The 20544-nt window shown below is 45.6% G+C and overlaps 1 protein-coding gene across 3 annotated transcripts in view; it reads left to right on the top strand.

Moving 5' to 3' along the window:
- Positions 1–4799: 4799 nt before the first annotated feature.
- Positions 4800–20544, top strand: part of LOC139754547 (homeobox protein OTX2-like) — a 33457-nt gene continuing 17712 nt past the window's right edge. For 2 of the 3 annotated variants that reach the window (XR_011713902.1, XM_071671871.1), the window contains exon 1: positions 4800–5123. The gene's annotated coding sequence lies outside the window, so the exon portion shown is untranslated. The remainder of the gene's footprint in view (positions 5124–20544) is intronic. The other variant, XM_071671873.1, reaches the window with a different exon arrangement.

The following is a 20544-nucleotide window of genomic DNA, read 5'->3' on the forward strand; positions in this document are numbered from 1 at the left end:
GAGGGGTAAGTCCAGCAGGCAGTCTGCTGAGAAAGTAGTCCAGCAGGCAGCCTGCTGAGAAAGTAGTCCAGCAGACAGTCTGCTGAGAGAGTAAGAAAGCAGACAGTCTGCTGAGAGAGTGAGAAAGCAGACAGTTTGCTGAGAGAGTAAGAAAGCAGACAGTCTGCTGAGAGAGTGAGAAAGCAGACAGTCTGCTGAGAGAGTAAGAAAGCAGGCAGTCTGCTGAGAGAGTGAGAAAGCAGACAGTCTGCTGAGAGAGTGAGAAAGCAGGCAGTCTGCTGAGAGAGTAAGAAAGCAGGCAGTCTGCTGAGAGAGTAAGAAAGCAGGCAGTCTGCTGAGAGGGTAAGAAAGCAGGCAGTCTGCTGAGAGAGTGAGAAAGCAGGCAGTCTGCTGAAAGGGTAAGAAAGCAGACAGTCTGCTGAGAGAGTAAGAAAGCAGACAGTCTGCTGAGAGAGTGAGAAAGCAGGCAGTCTGCTGTATGATCGCCCGCAAAATCTCCTGGTAAAGTATTCAACCAGCAAACCATTTTCTTTTTTGTTTTAATCGATTTCTATCTCTATCTCTATCATGTCATCCGAGCACTTGGTATCTATCGGTCCCGCGTGTCTATTCCCTGCTGGCTGGATAGACCGTCTCGCTGGCGTGGTGGTGGTGGTGGCGAGGCTGCTGCTCTGGTATGTGTGTGTGCGGGGGGAGGGGGAACGTTGGTTCGATACCCACACAGAATAACATCCCAGAATAATATCTTAGAATAATACGTCACGATCCTCGAGCACGACGGTACGACCCCCGAGTGCGACGGTACGAGCCCTGAGCACTTTGTGCGACGGTACGATCCTTTGAGTGCGACGGTGTGATCCTTGAGTGCGACGGGACGAGCCCTGAGCACGACTGTACGACCCTTGAGTGCGACGGTACGATCCTTGAGCACGACGGTGCGACCCCTGATCACGACGGTTCGACCCCTGAGCACGACGGTACGATCCTTGACCACGACGGTACGACCCTTGAGCACGACGTTACGATCCTTGAGCACGACGGTACGACCCTTGAGCGCGACGGTACGATCCTTGAGCACGACGTGACGACCCTTGAACCCAATGGTCCAGTCCTCGGGCATGAAGTTACAACCCCTCCTCCACCCCACCTTGCATATGACGACATGACCTTTGACCTGACCCATTTCATCATACACACGGTTCTCGCCGGTGTGTTCAGAGGGGTAGGAATGTACACCATCATCAACTTGGGGGAAAAAAAAATAATAAAATACAGTTCGAGATGTTCGTATGGGTCAAGTTAGCTTAGGTTAGGTTAGGTTAGCTTAGCTTAGCTTAGGTTAGGTTAGGTTGGGTTAGGTTAGGTTAGGTTAGCTTAGGTTAGGCTGGACCACTTTGAAAAAAAAAAAAGATGAAAACATCAAATATTATTCCCACAAAATCAAACCTTACCTTACCTAACCTAGCCAAATAAACCTCACCTAAATCATCCGAGCCTAACCTAATCTCATCTCACATATCCTGACCTAGCCTAACCTCACTTTACCTATCCTAGCACAAGCTAACCTCACCTTCCCTATCCTACCGGAACCTAACCTCATCCTACCTATCCTAGCGAAACCTAACCTTATCTTACCTATCCTAGCGAAACCTAATTTCATCTTACCTAACCTAACCTGACCTAACCTCATCTTACCAACCCTAGCCTAACCATAACCTAACCTTACCTATCCTAGGTTAACCTCGAAACTATCCTAGCCAAAACTAACCTCACTTTACCTAACCTATCCTAGCGTACCCCTAAACTTAACCAATGTATCTCTAACTTAACCAATGTATCCCTAACTTAACCAATGTATCCCTAACTTAACCAATGTATCCCTAACTTAACCAATGCTAACCTAAGTTGACCTAACCTTTTTCCTACCCTAACTTAACGAAGCCTAACCTAATCTAACCTTACCTAAATTTTAACCTAACTTTGATCTAAGTGTTATAACTACGACTAAGAGACATTTCAAATACCATCAAACACACACGAAACTATTCTGTTATCTGAGCGGTCGCTGCCCCCCCCCCCCCCCTCCCCACACTTAACAACAGTCCGGTCAAATTGGCTGGATCAGTCGACCGTCTGGCAAGCCCGTTCGTCAACAGAGGGCAACCTCAACGAAAACAGAGAGAGACTCACACCACAACCCGCATTTATCGTACAGCAGCCAACACCCGGGAAAGAGAACTGAGATATTATAAATGAACTTTATAATTACTTCATATAATAAACCAAAATGGAAAAAAAGATATATATATATATATATATAAATATATATATATATATATATATATATATATATATATATATATATATATATATATATATATATATTATTTTTTTTTATTATACTTTGTCGCTGTCTCCCGCGTTTGCGAGGTAGCGCAAGGAAACAGACGAGAGAAATGGCCCCCCCCCCCCCATACACATGTATATACATACGTCCACACACGCAAATATACATACCTACACAGCTTTCCATGGTTTACACCAGACGCTTCACATGCCTTGATTCAATCCACTGACAGCACGTCAACCCCGGTATACCACATCGCTCCAATTCACTCTATTCCTTGCCCTCCTTTCACCCTCCTGCATGTTCAGGCCCCGATCACACAAAATCTTTTTCACTCCATCTTTCCACCTCCAATTTGGTCTCCCTCTTCTCCTCGTTCCCTCCACCTCCGACACATATATCCTCTTGGTCAATCTTTCCTCACTCATTCTCTCCATGTGCCCAAACCACTTCAAAACACCCTCTTCTGCTCTCTCAACCACGCTCTTTTTATTTCCACACATCTCTCTTACCCTTACGTTACTCACTCGATCAAACCACCTCACACCACACATTGTCCTCAAACATCTCATTTCCAGCACATCCATCCTCCTGCGCACAACTCTATCCATAGCCCACGCCTCGCAACCATACAACATTGTTGGAACCACTATTCCTTCAAACATACCCATTTTTGCTTTCCGAGATAATGTTCTCGACTTCCACACATTCTTCAAGGCTCCCAGAATTTTCGCCCCCTCCCCCACCCTATGATCCACTTCCGCTTCCATGGTTCCATCCGCTGCCAGATCCACTCCCAGATATCTAAAACACTTCACTTCCTCCAGTTTTTCTCCATTCAAACTCACCTCCCAATTGACTTGACCCTCAACCCTACTGTACCTAATAACCTTGCTCTTATTCACATTTACTCTTAACTTTCTTCTTCCACACACTTTACCAAACTCAGTCACCAGCTTCTGCAGTTTCTCACATGAATCAGCCACCAGCGCTGTATCATCAGCGAACAACAACTGACTCACTTCCCAAGCTCTCTCATCCCCAACAGACTTCATACTTGCCCCTCTATCCAAAACTCTTGCATTTACCTCCCTAACAACCCCATATATATATATATATATATATATATATATATATATATATATATATATATATATATATATATATATATATAGAGAGAGAGAGAGAGAGAGAGAGAGAGAGTTAGCCCGCGTGTTGATCCTCGTGTCCGGATGTTTGGTGTTCGGATAAGCCAAAAAATTATCCCACGTGCGGCCTCTTATTACGGCCAGCAGCCCGGTGGTCCGGTTACCTCCAGGCTTCACGACTAATATATATATATATATATATATATATATATATATATATATATATATATATATATATATATATATATATATATATAATTTCACGTTTGTGAAATTATATGAATTATATAAATTCAAGGGAAGAATGTGGGTCACAGATGCAACTATCTCTCTCTCTCTCTCTCTCTCTCTCTCTCTCTCTCTCTCTCTATATATATATATATATATATATATATATATATATATATATATATATATATATACATACTTTTTTCCTATACATATTTGCCATTTCCCGCGTCAGGGAGGCAACTTCATGAATAGAGGACTGAGCCTTAGAGGCAAAAACTCCTCACTTGGCACCTTACTCTGTTCCTTCTCTTGGAAAAGTGAAAACAGGAGGGGTGGTTTCCAGCCACCCGCTCCCTCCTCTTTTAGTCGCCTTCTACGACACGCAGGGAATACGTGGGAAGTATTCTTTCTCCCCTATCCTTTGTCCCCTACATATATATATTGAGTCGAGTACCCCAGAGAGAGAGAGAGAGAGAGAGAGAGAGAGAGAGAGAGAGAGAGAGAGAGAGAGAGAGAGAGAGAGAGAGAGAGACGCCAACACAAATGATCATTCTAAACCCAACGTTAATTACTCTCCTCCACTGCTGGTCTCGCAGGATGTGTCCCTTTTATTCCTCCATATCTCACCAGAGACGGTACGACACTATCTTCCTCACATTCCCCGCTCACAAGGAACAAAAACAGTTTTCTTGTTAATCAAACGTTTCTTCCGCACTTGTGTTAAGCGAGTGTAAATGATTAATTGTAACCTAATTTGCGTCTGTTGACAAAGGAAAGGTTGAGTATCGTGGCTCAGTCTTATATATATATATATATATATATATATATATATATATATATATATATATATATATATATATTGTGGCGGTATGTAGAGGTGTGTAGGAGTGTGGTAGCGGTGGTGGCTGTGGTGGTGCCCGGGGCATAGCGGTTGGGCAGGGTAGTGAGGGGTCGCGGGGCGGAGCCTGACGCCCCGGCAGTGGGGAGGAGTCTGGTCAGCGAGGGGGCGGGGCGTGGCCGCACGCACACACTCACACGCACTCGCCGCTCCCTTCCACACAGTCTGCCGTCTGACGCTGACCACAGCGCACCCATCATCACCGCACCCCTCAGCGCTCGCTGGACTGTGTAAACACGTGCCGCTTCGCCCGCCCCCCTCCCCCCCAATTCCGCTGCTGGGCCAGTAGTGCCGCCCCTGAACTGCTCTCTTAAAGTGAACTTGGGACTTGAGAGCCAGTCCTGAAGAGAAAATTATTCCTTCCTCCTCCTCTCCTCTCCCTCTTCCTTCTCCCAACAAGTGACTAGTGGATAAAATAAGTGCGTGATCTAGTGGAGGACCTGGGGCCAGGTCTTCAGGATACTGCGCAGAGCAGGGCGCCCGACGTCTTCGGAAACAGGTGAGTCGTCTGCGCGACACTCTCTTCTCAAAAGCCTCGCTCGCATCTTCCATCTTGTGTCGCCCGCTACTGTGCATTGGAGTGACGTGTCCGTAGCGGAGGGTTCACCGACGCTTCCTTGGCCGCTACGGTGTTAGCTGAGGTCCTCTGGGACCGCACTTTCATTAGGGGCGAGGCGTGGTAAAGTCGGTAGAGCCGTATTAGACGGTAAAATAAGGTGGAGGAGGTGCGTCTGGCAACAGCACGGCCGCCCGCCCGCTCGCTCGTCCGATGCCTTCTCCTACCTCCCGCCCCCCGACAATATGGCCGCTTCGCCCTACGGCCCGCACATCTCGTGTCCTGACCTCTCCTGACCTGCCCTCGTGGCCAGGGGACGAGTCAGAACGAATATATGACCTGTAGGGAGTGTAGGAGTCGGGTAACAAGTTATCCGTGAGGTGGGAATCGCTGGCCGAGCAGTCTTGAGCCCGGTGTGGGTGGAGGTGTTGCCGGCTCGACGTCCCGATTTAAATCATTCGTAATTTAAACGAGTAGGAAAAAGTTGCTGTACCTCCAAGCAACGTTTATTCCTCCTTCCGTAGATTTTTTTTCTTTTTTAATTTATGGGATTCATTAATTATTTATTAACGTCAGCGGTCGCACGCGGCGTTTATGGATCTGATGGTAAGGTCTGGTGTTAGATTAGAGTATGGGTATGGACGGTTAGGGGAATGTGAACCTGGTGATTGTGTCGGGCCTGGCTCACCATCACTCACCATCACCCGTCGTTAGTGTCACCATCACTACCATCCTTGTACGGTTCTTCAGTCGCTGACCATCGCCGCCATACCGATCACTATCCTTCACCATCACTCACTACGACTTCCTCAATAACCACACCATCATCGCCGCCACGAACCGTCTTCACCATCATCCAACCCATCCCCCACCATCCCTCATCACCATCACCACCGTCGCTCACCATCCACACCATCACATGGCACCATCATCACCGCCACCCCTCCACCCGTTCTCTCACACACACACCCCAGCCTCTCTTAACACACTCGTGGGACGTTGATAAACTTACCCATTGATCACACGAACTTTTGCGCTCCGTTAAGCGGGCTTATCCCCGACGGTCGGCAACCGACAGCTACCGGAGAACAGACACGAACTATCTCCACATATATATCTATAGATACTCACACATATACACACACACGCAGACGAAAGTTATTAGATCTAGGAAGACAATATCTTTCTTCTGTTTTTTTTTTTTTTCTCCAGGCCACGAATGGCATCTGAGCGATCGCAATTTGCCTCTTCCTCGAACCATCTTTGAATGAGAATATTTTTTTCTTCCCGTAAGGAAGCTTTCGATAAGCCAAGCTGAGTCGTATTTCCCAACTCACTGACACCGAGGCTGCCTTCCTCCTGGAGCGGTGAATTGCACCATTTTTTTTTTCTACGAAATTATGCGCTGAAGATCTGACTCACTTCTACCACATCCAATAAATCCCATCTTCAAATATATTTCTTTCAGCGTTAATAATATTTCTTGAGCGTATGTTTAATATATGTGTGTGTGTTTAGCGTATGTTAATGCTATATGTGTGTGTGTGTGTGTGTGTGTGTGTGTGTGTGTGTGTTTAGCGTATGTTAATGATATGTGTGTGTGTGTTTGTGTTTAGCGTATGTTTATAATATGTTTGTGTTTTGCGTATGTTTATAACATTGTGTGTGTTTGTGTTTATGTCTATGTATGTGTATTATTCTTTGTTTTAATACATCAGTAATTTGAAGGCGTTGTGGGAGGCAAATACATTGTAAGTTTGATGTGGAGAAGACAAAATAAGAGGAATGACTCGAGAGGGAGTGGGACTAACATGGGGTCACCAGGAAACGTAGATGCACTACGGGAAGGCACAGAGAGACGCTCGATGCTACAGCGGGGGATACAGAGGTGTTCGACTCCCCGGCGGCCGGGGGCGGCAAGACACACACGCGACTTACACCGGGGTGGAGGTGTGGAGAGAGAGAGAGAGAGAGAGAGAGAGAGAGAGAGAGAGAGAGAGAGAGAGAGAGAGAGAGGCGCTGAACGCTACAGCGAGGACAAGATGTGGAAGACTCCACTGGGATGACACGGGTCGACTCTACAGCCCGAGGGAAAGAGGAACGTAATACCGAATTTATGCGATTTACTTTTTTTTTTTTTTTTTTACGAAGCGAGGCGCTTGAGGACTGTTACACTTAACGCCAAGAGAAGAGAAAGAAAGACTTCGCGGTTGACGCCAGGTAGTACATCACTCTTAAGAAGCAGCGATGTTTAACACAGCAACGCAGGGCTTTAGAGCCGGGTTAAGAAATGAGTCCGGTAGAGCGAAGCCGAGAAACGAAGGAATCTTATAGCGAAGACGAGGAGGAGAGACCGGGTAGGCGAAGGTCTGAACTTGAGGACAGACCGGGTAAGCGAAGGTCTGAACTTAAGAATAGACCGGGTAAGCGAAGGTCTGAATTTAAGAAGAGACCGGGTAAGCGAAGGTCTGAACTTGAGGAGAGACCGGGTAAGCGAAGGTCTGGACTTGAGGAGAGACTGGATAAGCGAAGGTCTGAACTTAAGGACAGACCGGATAAGCGAAGGTCTAAACTTGAGGACAGACCGGGTTAGCGAACAACAGCGCCTCTAGGAAGATAAGAGCCGGGTCTACGGTAAGACAAGACCCCCTTCCGAATCCCACCCAAGATAAAGAAGTGGACGACTCAGCAGCGGGAGGGAGCGCGAGGGCGAAGGAGGAGGAGAAGTAAGCGCTGAGGCCAAGAGCGATAAGAGAGGCCCACAGCCAGCCCGAGGAATGGATGACGAAACAAAGAGACGAGGTGGAGGGTTATCTCTTGCGAGACCGATCGGCAAAGGCCTTTCTCTACGGCGAGACCCAGAAGTGGAGGTCGCTACAGCGAGACATGGCAAGGGAGGTCTCTACAACGAGATGTAGCGGCGGAGGTCTCTTGAAACCGAGACCTAGTGACGGAGGACACTACAACGAGACCCAGAGACGGAGGCCTATACAACGAGACCTAGTAAAGAAGATCTCTACGACGAGACCTGGCACTGGAGGTCTCTAAAGGGAGATCAAACGGGAAAGAAACCTACAGCGAGATCCAGCGGTAACTCTCCAGCGGCAAATTATAGCGAGGTCTCGAGAACGAAGCCGAGCAGCGGTGGTCTCTAAGGCAATGCCTGGCACGTCAACGGCCAACAAAGGAAGTCTCTAAAGGGGTAAATCTGGCAGCCAAAGTTTCTACAGCGAGATGTCTGTACAGCGAGACGGGACAGTAGGTCTCTCAAGGCGAGACACACCTTGAGGGGAAACTCCACTTCGAAACCTGGACGGCGAATACTCTGCAGTGGTCTCTACAGCGAGACGTAATGCCGACGGTTTCTACGGCGAGATTTTGCAGCAGGGTCTCTACAGCGAGACCTCTCGGCGAAACATCGAAACCGCGAGTGGTTTCTACATTGAGACCCAGCAGCGGAGGTCTCTACAGGGGGACCAAGAGCAGGACTCTACAGCTGTACCGTAAAACGGAGGACTCTACCGCTGAGCCATGAAGCGGAGAAATCTACAGCTGCACTGTGAAGCGGACTCTACAGCTGGATCATGAAGCGGAGGACTATACAGCTGTACCATGAAGCGGAGGACTATACAGCTGCGCCGTGAAGCGGAGGATTATACAGCTGCACCGTGAAGCGGAAGACTTTACATTTGGACTATGAAGTGGAGGACTCTACGGCAGCAAAGTGAAGCGGAGTACTCTATAGCTACACCGGGAAGACTACACCTGCACCGTGATGCGGACTCTACAGCTGCACCATGAAATGGAGGACTATAGCTGTACCGTGAAGCGGAGGAGTCTCCAGCTGCACCGTGAAGCGGAGGAGTCTACAGCTGTGCCGTGAAGCGGAGGACTCTACCTACAGCTGTACCGTGAAGCGGAGGACTCTACCTACAGCTGTACCGTGAGGCGGAGGACTCTACCTACAGCTGCACCGTGAAGCGGAGGACTCTACATACAGCTGCACCGTGGAGCGGAGGACTCTACCTACAGCTGCACCGTGAAGCGGAGGACTCTACCTACAGCTGCAGCGTGAAGCGGAGGACTCTACCTACAGCTGCACCGTGGAGCGGAGGACTCTACCTACAGCTGCAGCGTGAAGCGGAGGACTCTACCTACAGCTGCACCGTGGAGCGGAGGACTCTACCTACAGCTGCAGCGTGGAGCGGAGGACTCTACTTACAGTTGAACCGTGAAGCGGAGGACTCTACCTACAGTTGCACCGTGAAGCGGAGGACTCTACAGCTGGGGCTGGAAGCGGCAGAGGACTGGAATCGAAGGAAGTCCGGAATGTGGTGAAGCCAAGTCATAGACACTCGTTGAAACCCCCCCACCCAAAAAAAAAAAAAAAACGTACGGAGGACTCTACTTTGAAGCCAAAGTAGACTGAGGGACTCTACCCCGAAGCCAAAACTCGGAGGAGTAGCTGAGAAACGTAGCGGAATCTACAGCGAAGTTCAGGTAGTTCAGCGGGCATCGCGGCGATGCTGGGATCGCTGTAGTTCTTCGCCCCTCCCCCTCGCTGTAGCGAGCGGTTAGCGCGCGCCGAAGGGAAGAGAGAGAGAGAGAGAGAGAGAGAGAGAGAGAGAGAGAGAGAGAGAGAGAGAGAGAGAGAGAGGAGAGATCTTCGAGCCAAGGACCATGGCACAGGACGGGAGGCCACGCGTCCACCGCATCACTACGATAAGAGCAGGCAGGGCCCCGTGATCAGTACGGGGTCGGTTGTGATCTAGGAACTGCGTGTACGCTGGTTCGAAACTGTGTATAGAAGTGGGGGAAATTAAATAGAAAAATTGAATAGAGGAAAAAAAAAATAATGCTGATTCGCTTTCAAAATCCGATAACTAAAGAACTACATAGATAAACTAACGGTAACTAACAAATTTTTTTTGTCTACATAGACAAATTACCGGTGTTTGCAATGACTACCCTCGTGCATTCTTTAACGACCGAACTGGCTAGACTTAACACCCCCCCCCCCCGCACCCCTCACCACCACGTGGATACTCGTCTCCCAGTCACTGATATAATAATTTTAGGTGGGGGTGGGAGAGAGTTGGTTGTGGGAGAGAGAGAGAGAGAGAGAGAGAGAGAGAGAGAGAGAGAGAGAGAGGTGGGGGGGCGATGATAGAGGGGAGGGGAAGGGGGTACGGGGGGTGGACCAGAACTCTTCTTGAATGAAATTCGTATTTTTTTTCCCGGGAAAAAGCTGGACAGTGGCGGCTGCTGGCCGGTAATGGATTATTCATGTACAATTATTATCTGCATAAATATTTCAGAGCAACGCTAATTCTCCACTGGCGAATATCACAAATAAATTGTTCTTTATATTCAGCTGATATTGTAGAATTACTGCTCTATTACAAACTCGTGTCTGTGTGCATTATATATATATATATAAATATATATATATATATATATATATATATATATATATATATATATATATATATATATATATAGAGAGAGAGAGAGAGAGAGAGAGAGAGAGAGAGAGAGAGAGAGAGAGAGAGAGAGGTGTTACCGGACTTCTCCTGTTTTGAGGTTTCGCCTTTGGCGAGGTTGTGTCACTGCCGACTTACGGGGAAAGAGCGCACAGTCTCGTCAAAGACCTTCTAGCTCCAAATGGCTCCATGCTGTCCCTGCTACTTAACGTAGCGTTGCAGGACCACATGGAAATGGGGTCTTGTCTTGGTGGGTGATTATACGTATATAAACACGTAAGTGGACAGCGGCTCCGGCTCTCAGGCACAATGTTGCGAAACCAGGGCCAACCATGCACAGCCGAGCCGCTCTGAGCACTTCATGTTTTACCTTGTCCACCTCGCACGTCCCGGTGGCCTCAGTGAGAACCGCATGCGTTCATCATCCACACAATAATACATAAATACTTCCGACATGCCCGGCATCCATTTCTTTGCAAGAGTATTCGATCCCTTTCCGATCAAACCATTTCACAACCAACCATCAGAACCCAGATGGAAATATAAGTTATACATTTAACTCACACTTCAAGCAACCGGTGTTCACATATCCCTCCTCTTCAAATACAACATTGACAAAAACATATACACACACACACACACACACACACACACACACACACACACACACACACACACACGATATAATGAGTCGATCATTACATTATCGCCTTCCAAACCCAGGCTTGAAAATCTCCGTCACCGGGCATACGACAAATTGAAAGTGCGCGCCCCAGGCATGTACGAGTTACGCTTTCTCAATGTATCGCAAGACCCCTCAGGCTTGGGAGGAAACCTCCATACTGAAGACACGAGACACAAACTCCTTAGTTGTCCTATGCTCACACAACGCACACATATACACCACTTGAACTCTTGACCAGTGTTTCCGCTCAGTAGACGTGGCCAGGTTCCTGAGCGCTGCAAAATCCCTGTAGACAGGGATCGTAGGGCAGGAAGGTGTGTGTGTGTGTGTGTGTGTGTGTGTGTGTGTGTGTGTGTGTGTGTGTGTGTGTAAGCAGACGCCTGAGAGTGATAACGCGAGGAAGAAAAGAGTATAGCGTCGTCGAGGACTTTATTGCGTCAAGGGAGCGCACCTTACCCTACTATCGCATGGAGCGCTGCCTTGAAGCTCCATAGGCCCCATACACAGATACCTAGGGATGATTAGTAATATATATATACATATATATATATATATATATATATATATATATATATATATATATATATATATATATATATATATATACGCGTGTGTTTACGTATTTTGTGCGTAATTATAACTAAACATTATACGGTAATTAAACGCCTGCTCGTCCCGTGTTTGTCTCTAACTGCACATTAATATTGCAAGTGGTCGAAGATCAGCTGGTAGGGTCGCCCCTCGTGGCTGTTAACACTGCACTTTCACCCATACATTACATATCAATTACACTCCCCCCCCCCCCCCCCCCCCCCCCCCCGAGCCCCCTAGCCAAAGATCTATACAAATGGCCCGTTCATCAGGTCCAGCGGTTACCGCTAATTGAAGACTCGTTCTGATTTTTGTAATTTATTCAGTGGCATTAAATCACGCAGCCAGCGATCACTGCACCGGACGTGATTCGAACGTCCGACGGATGCGTTCGCCCACCCGCCCGCCCGCCCGCCCGCCCGCCCTCCCGTGGTGGTTTGGTGGCTATGAGCAAAATGCGACTTGAAAATGTACTAAATCGAGTCCTTTAAGGAGGGAGGTGTTGGGTAGGTTTATTTCTACGACCATAACTTCTGTGAGCTGAACGGTGGGGTATGGGTGGGTAAGGTGATGTGGTGGAGTTCTGCTAGGTTATCTCTTGGGTCTTACGCCATCCAGCGACCAGCGCGTTCAGTTGGTCCAACGCTTTACCATAGCGATGTAGACTTTGTCGCCTCGTTCAAAACACTCTCGGTACGGAAAACACATCACTATAATCACAAAATCACCATCCAGCACACACACACACACACACACATATATATATATATATATATATATATATATATATATATATATCATGGTTTTGCGACACCCCCTCTCGCCAGGAGCGAGCACATAAGGACATACCAGAGACAATCGTTGCCCTTGGCAGCGAACGCGAACCCTCAAGGGATCATCGTATTACTTTAAAATACACCTGTAATTACCGTTTTCGGGAGACAATTAAGTAAACCCGGGCATAAAGCAGCGAGTGCGGGGTAATTACTTCTGGAGGCCGGGCTGGGGTGGGTGGGTAGGGGTTGTGGGGCCAGGGCATCCAGCGCTGGAGGCCGGACCGGGATCGATCGGTAATTGATGTGCGTGACTCTAGACTAACCTACAAGCGGGAGTTATGGTCGTAATTTGCTAGTAATCGCTTGACCACCACCACCACCGCTGCTGCTGCTCCTGCTCCGCCGCTGCTGCTGTTCCTCCTCCTCCTCCTCCTCCTGCACGTAACAGCAGCCAGCGGCAGCGGCGGTGGACATCAGCTGGTTCTTGCGTAAATACAGCAACGTGGAGCGTCTTCCGCCCGGCACTGTACAGTGAATGTTCTCGTGATTCCTCTGTGTGTGTGTGTGTGTGTGTGTGTGTGTGTGTGTGTGTGTGTGTGTGTGTGTGTTACGATGGCTCATCTCCCGTCTTGCCCTTTGTTAAAATTAGACTTAAAAGATTATCAGATAACACGTTTATGTTTTTGTTTTTAAACATACACACACACACACACACACATACACACACACACACACACACACACACACACATATATATATATATATATATATATATATATATATATATATATATATATGTATATATATATTCCCTCATCTCCTCTCTCTCTCTCCCTTTTTTATAATTTTTTTTAAGCAAGTCAAGATTATTAGTGAGGTCCAGACGTCTGAACTGGCAAAAAAACAAGAAATTTAACACAACATTCTTGAAGCTGTGCGAGACTTGCTCTGTAGCCAAAATTTCACTGCCTTTCTTTTTTTACGAAAATAGATAAATACATCTACTTACTATCTTATTCTCAGTCCAAGATACTGAGACAGCTAGTTCGTTCATTGACACAACAAGAGCTTATTTACTAACGTAATACACCGACCTCATTTAAACCCTTTCTAATCAAGTGACGATGTACAGAATGTACTGTGTACACTGGCTGGATAGCGGGTTCAACGGCAGTACAAACATTGCATGTACTTACGCTACATGTACTTAGTAATCTGTGATCACCTCGGGAACCAATTTCCGTGAAAGTGTTACACAGGACCTTTCTATAGGTTCCTGTAGGCCGAGTCTGCGCCACCTCCAGTAGCAGGGAAATGTAGGCTCCTTAGGATTGAGACTTTCCTTGACGAGATGTTATTACATCCATTGAATGATAGAACCTCGCCAAAGGTGACTTTTCAGTAGCGGTGTAACCTCGTGCAGGCGTAGTCCGGGAACACAAGTACAATATATATATATATATATATATATATATATATATATATATATATATATATATATATATATATATATATATATATATATGCTAATTTCAACAGCTCATTTGTTCATTTCACACACAAAAAATATACGCAGACAGGATGGCCAGGAGGCATGTAGCATTTTCTGTCTGATGTACAAAATGATATTGCAATTTATATACGATGTTCAGAAAAAAAAAAACAACCAGAACCAATTATATGAATGTGCCATAAATCTCTCTGATCACTAATGTGTAATGATTTTAGCAAACGGGGGGGAAAAACAACGGAGTTAAACCTGGCTGTATTGACTGTAGTGTGTGTGTGTATATATATATATATATATATATATATATATATATATATATATATATATATATATATATATATATATATATCTTACATATTCGCCATTTCCCGCGTCAGCGAGGTAGCGCTAAGAACACAGGCCTGAACTTTAAGAGATAAAATCCTCCCTTGGCCCCCATCTCTGTTCCCTCTTTTGGAAAAGTAAAAACTAGAGGGGGGGAGGATTTCTAGCCCCCCTCCCTTCCAGTCGACTGTAGGGCGAATAAAACTAGCGTTGGGGAACTCTACCCGCCGTGGTATTTGCCTTCCCCTTGGGAGGTAAGGGGAGGTGTTCTTTTCATACTGTGATTTGACATTTCGGTCAAACCCCCATCCTCCTCCCACCTCCTCCTGATAGATCGGTGACGATGTGTATGGTAATTAGCAGCGTTTCCCTCCCCCCCCCCCACCCAACCCTAGGGGACCTAATTGTGAACCACACTGCCTCACCGACACAAGTCCTTGTAGATTCTGAATGTGATCTGGGTTATACTGTAGTGTCTACACACACACACACACACACACACACACACACACACACACACACACACACACACATGAGGACCCTAACAGTGAACTACGTTGGAGTTTGCACGGGTCAAATGCCGATATACCGCACACCCTTACACTTGATGGAGACGCTTGGTCGCATCTCCAACAACAACTTGTATCATACAACTTTTGAAAAAGAGTCAACAAAATGAATTCATCACATTCCCCTTACGATGTGACTTCCGCGCTCCGCCGTAGATGGCGTTGAACTAGACACCTCATCACCCGCCCAACAGTGGCCAAATTGAGGCTTTACGCCAGAACTCAGAGTAGGGGAAAAGAAACTCAAAATTTTATACAACGCGTTAATTAGATAGTTCTCATAACGACTCTACGCCAAGCGTAAGGTAGGAAAAGACCCAAAATTTTATACAACGCGTTGATCAAATAGTTCTCATAACGGCTCGACGCCAAGCGCAAGGGAAGGAAAAAACTCAAAATTTCAATACAACGCGTTAATCAAATAGTTCTCATAATGATTCTACGCCGTGTGAGGGAGGAAAAACTCTCGAAATATTTTCATTCGAACGTGTTACTTAGTAGACACTATTATAATGATTGAAGAAGGAGAATAAGACGAAATGATACCTTTTATCTAAAGTACTTTAGATAAAGGCTAAGGGTAGGTCCAGAACACTAATAGTTATCCAATCATGTACGTTACCTGTTCTTCGTCTGTAGTCTCCGAGTAAAAAGATATTGTTCCTATTATTTTTTTTTACAGTTGTCAAGTGATATTGCCATTAACAAGTTAATTAACAAGTTAAGTAACAAGTACTTTTATATTTAAGTAGGGAATTTCTGGCTTCGCTTCAACACATCGGCCGATGGATTGAGGATAATGTTTGAGTAAAACTGAGAGGCTTTACACAATCTAATCCATCCAGTAAAAATGGATTTACAGGTGGAATGACGGACTACAGGTGGATGACGGATTACAGGTGGATGACGGACTACAGGTGGATGACGGATTACAGGTGGATGGCGGACTACAGGTGGATGACAGATACGAACTGTAGACACGTTGTGAGGTGATCATCAGCATATAGCGCGAGTGATAAGGTTATCATCAGCATATAGCGCGAACTTTAAGGTTATCATCAGCATATAACGCGAGTGATAGGGTCATCATCAGCATATAGCGCTAGTGATAAGGTTATCATCAGCACATAGCGCGAGTGATAACAGAGATAACGCATATCATATTTCATCTACCCTATAGTTATAACTAGAAATCCCTGCCACTACGACTACCGCAGCTACCACCACTACCACAACCACGTCTGGTACTACCACTATTCAACCACCACTTCTCCCACGATCACCACCACTTCTACCACGATCACCACCACATCCACCTCTCTCTCTCTCTCTGGCTGGCTGGCTGGCTGGCTGAACCTTGTGCATGACGCCCTCCATCACGCGCCAGCGTTCAGCCACGGGGGGAAAAATATCCTGCTGTACCTCAGACTTGACTGCGTCGGGTGAGGAAGACGCGCTCCTCCGTCTGGTGGGGAAAGACTCGCTCACTGAGAAAGACGCGCGGTCTCTCCGGCGAGAAGGATGGATTACCCTGTGTCAAGTGAGGAAGACACTCCTGTTTACTTGAGGCAGATCGGCGAGGTAGATGTCAGTATAGTTGCCATGGGCGTCCGTGAAGATCGGATACCATATCGGCCCCGATGATGCGCCTCATGCCGAAATCGCTCGCCTCTACCTCCCGGTATTTAAGGAAGATCACCGGGGTTACCGGAATGCCATCAACGCACTCTAGAAAGACACTGGTGTCATCGCTAGGTCATATATGACGCCAGCGGCACTGGTGTCAACGCTAGGTCATATATGACACCAGCGGTACTGGTGTCATCGCTGGGTCATATATGAGACCAGCGGTACTGGCACAGCTGGGTCATATATGACACCAGCGGTACTGGCACAGCTGGGTCATATATGACACCAGCGGTATTGGTGTCACAGCTGGGTCATATATGACAAGCGGTACTGGTGTTACAGCTGGGTCATATGCGACACCAGCGGTACTGGTGTCACAGCTGGGTCATATATGACACCAGCATCAGTGGAAGGTCATATAGCCACCAACCCGGACAGAGCACGCAAGATTTACATCACTCAGTCTGACCTAAGAATTAATATATATTCAGATGTCTGGCTACAGTTAATTATAATGTATTCTTTTCTAAATCTCTAACCGTCTCTCTTTACCATTACAAACCAAACGACACCCATTTGAGTTCAATACACATGATGGATTAGGTTAGGTTATTTTGGGTTGGGTTAGGTTAGGTTAAGTTTGGCATTTCCTTTGCGTATAGATTTTACAAATATTTCTCTCTACCAAAAACGGTCCGGCTTGTAATTAGCTATATCATGGGTGTTCGGTCCCGGAGCAATGCGAACCACCCAACAACCACGAACGAAACTAATGGCGGCAGTAGCCCCTTCCGCTATTTACTCCTGACGGCGGAGGCAGGCAGGTCGTCACCCAGCGGCGGCCCTGCGCGCTCGAGCAACCATGCTCGCGGAACCTCCGCCGGTGGTACAACGCAGCCATCGACAGGAAACGTAAATTGCATTTTACGTAGCGGACTTGCAGAGATAGTTATCATAAACAGGGGATCAATTAATGACGATAATGACATGATATAAATATTATATGTTCCGGTATACTCATAGTTTATATATATATATATATATATATATATATATATATATATATATATATATATATATATATATATATATATATATTGCACAACAGCTAATCTGAAAAGCTTAAGGATTATTTTCAAGCACTGTAGTGATGTGGTCTGCGACCATCTGGTCGACCCGAACTAATTACCTTTGGAACAGTGTAATCACTTATCGGGAAATAATTTCTTTTACGCGGAGGCCTGAAAACAATTTGTAAAACATATAAATCTTAGAGAATGCGCTCGAAATTTTTTTTAGATAAATAACATAACGAAATACAGCGGTTCATTTTTTCTATAAACTAAGCGGATACATAAAATTATCTTAACATATTCTGATGATAAATCTTAGACGAGCGACACACGACAAATTAACAATAATATATATATATATATATATATATATATATATATATATATATATATATATATATATATATATATCTCCTTATATTGATATTACCAACGGTTCATCTTAAAATCCTCGTTTTAATTCGACACGTTTATCGTACAACTATTTATACAATTTCTAATACATACATACGCATTTAGGAAGCTGTCAAACACAGCGGCAGGCATTACACGCTGGTAGAACTTGCGTAAAAATATATAAAAAAGGAGTAAAGGAAAGGAGCGCTAGCGGGACGTCTAGATAGATGAAGGAGCGGAGCGGGAGCGGCGGCGGCAGCGGCGGCGGGTGAGCGAACGGGTGGCGGGGATGAGGCGATGTCTCGCCCCGCGCTTGCCTCACCTCACCGCCCGCCCGGTATACCGCCACCGCCGAGCCATCATCATCACCACCACCACCGCCACCGCCGCTGCTGCTGCCCCTCCTCCGTCGGAAGTCGCGTGTAGACCATTGTTGACAAAACTTTTACCATGAACATTCCGCTGGACGACATTCCTGGCGATCTGGACTTTTCCGGTGCGTTTATTTGCCAAACTTTGATCGGGAGGGGGAGAGGGTTGTGTTTAGTTATTATCAGATTAATAAGTTGGTTATGGAGTGATGAGAGGGAAGGGCTATGATAATTATTCATGTTTATAGAATGTCGTAATTCATGAAAAAAGCGTCTCTAAAAATATAATCAAAGGTAATCAGAAAATTAATATATATATATATATATATATATATATATATATATATATATATATATATATATATATATATATATATATATATATATATACTTATTTCAGTTCATTCCCGACAAGTAATTCTTCCAATATTTTTATTCAAAATAAAATATTCATATTCGTATAATTAAAATAATCAGCATTTTTTTCCCCTACACATACTGACAGCACTAGACACCTGGGGTGTTCCATGATGTTTTTTTTATCATTATCCCACTGTGAATGTCCGAACATACGCTATACTACCATTAAAACAAAAGTACCCTCTCCCCTCCCACTAGTATTACCCACTGGATAATCACAGTGGGTGATATGTTCCAGATCTAGTATGATAATGGCAGGTTTTAATATATAAGTAAAAGGACTGCGTCCATGTCGCTACTCATGAAAAACATATTCATCAATAATTACATTTCTATTTTATAATGAACTTTTGTCTTAATTACCACTAAATGTCCAGACGAATTACAATCAAATTAGATTCCTGTAGACCCTCATAACCAATTCAACCTCAGCACTATCGCCATTTCTGCTAACCTGGTTATATCTATAGTGTGAATATATCCTTACCAAAATCCAAAACAACCATCTTGGTTGACAAGAATCGTATATCACAGTCCGCACAACCAGAAAACCATCTTGGTTGGCACAAACAAATGTTATAACCCACTCGACAGTCCGTAGAAACACACTATACCACCAGGTTTGGTTGTACATAACCAACCAGTATTTTCTCCATTCAACCATAATCATACCATCCGCTACCACACAGCCAAACTACCCTGGGTTGGTACTTACAACCAACATCAGCGTTCAGGCGACCAACCAACAAGCACCAACCAATCTACAGAACTGAAAGCTAATCACTACGAATCAGACAACCTAATTGGCTCCAAGTGAAAACCCAACCAAATGACCACCGGTTCCTAGAGAACCAAGAAATTACCGGGGATATATAACCAATCAATTACCGGTAACATGTAATCAGTTAATCACCGGTGCTCGAATAACCAGTCAATTACCGTAACTTGCATAAGCAATCAATTACCGGTGCTTGTATAACGTCAATTACCGGAACTTGTATAACCAATCAATTACCGGCAATTGTTTATCAATTACCGGCACTCGTATAACCAATAAACTGCCGGTACTTGTAAAACCAATCAGTTGCCAGGACTCTTATAACCCAATATTACCGGTACTTGTATTAACAATTAATTACCAGTACTTGTATAACCTCTCAATTACTGGCACTTGTTTAACAATTACCGGCACTTGTATAAGCAATAAATTGCCGGTATTCGTGCAATCAATTACCGGTACTTGCATTAACAATTGATTACCAATAATTGTATAACCCATCAATTACCGGTACATCTATAACCAATCAAATACCGGTACTTCTATAACCAATCAATTACCGATACTTGTACTACCAAATTCCCTCTAACAACACGAAATAACTCTCAGTCACAGCCACCCTCCTACACCAACCAAACACCCAACCACCCACCAGCATTTTGGGTAGCCCAGGTTGGCCCTGGCAACCACCACACCTCCGGCAGTAGGAGGAGGAGCAGCAGCAGTATCGGTGATGGGTCCAGGGTAAGGCTTCCCTTG

Source organism: Panulirus ornatus, chromosome 17 (assembly GCF_036320965.1).
Source record: "Panulirus ornatus isolate Po-2019 chromosome 17, ASM3632096v1, whole genome shotgun sequence".
Taxonomy (NCBI): domain Eukaryota; kingdom Metazoa; phylum Arthropoda; class Malacostraca; order Decapoda; family Palinuridae; genus Panulirus; species Panulirus ornatus.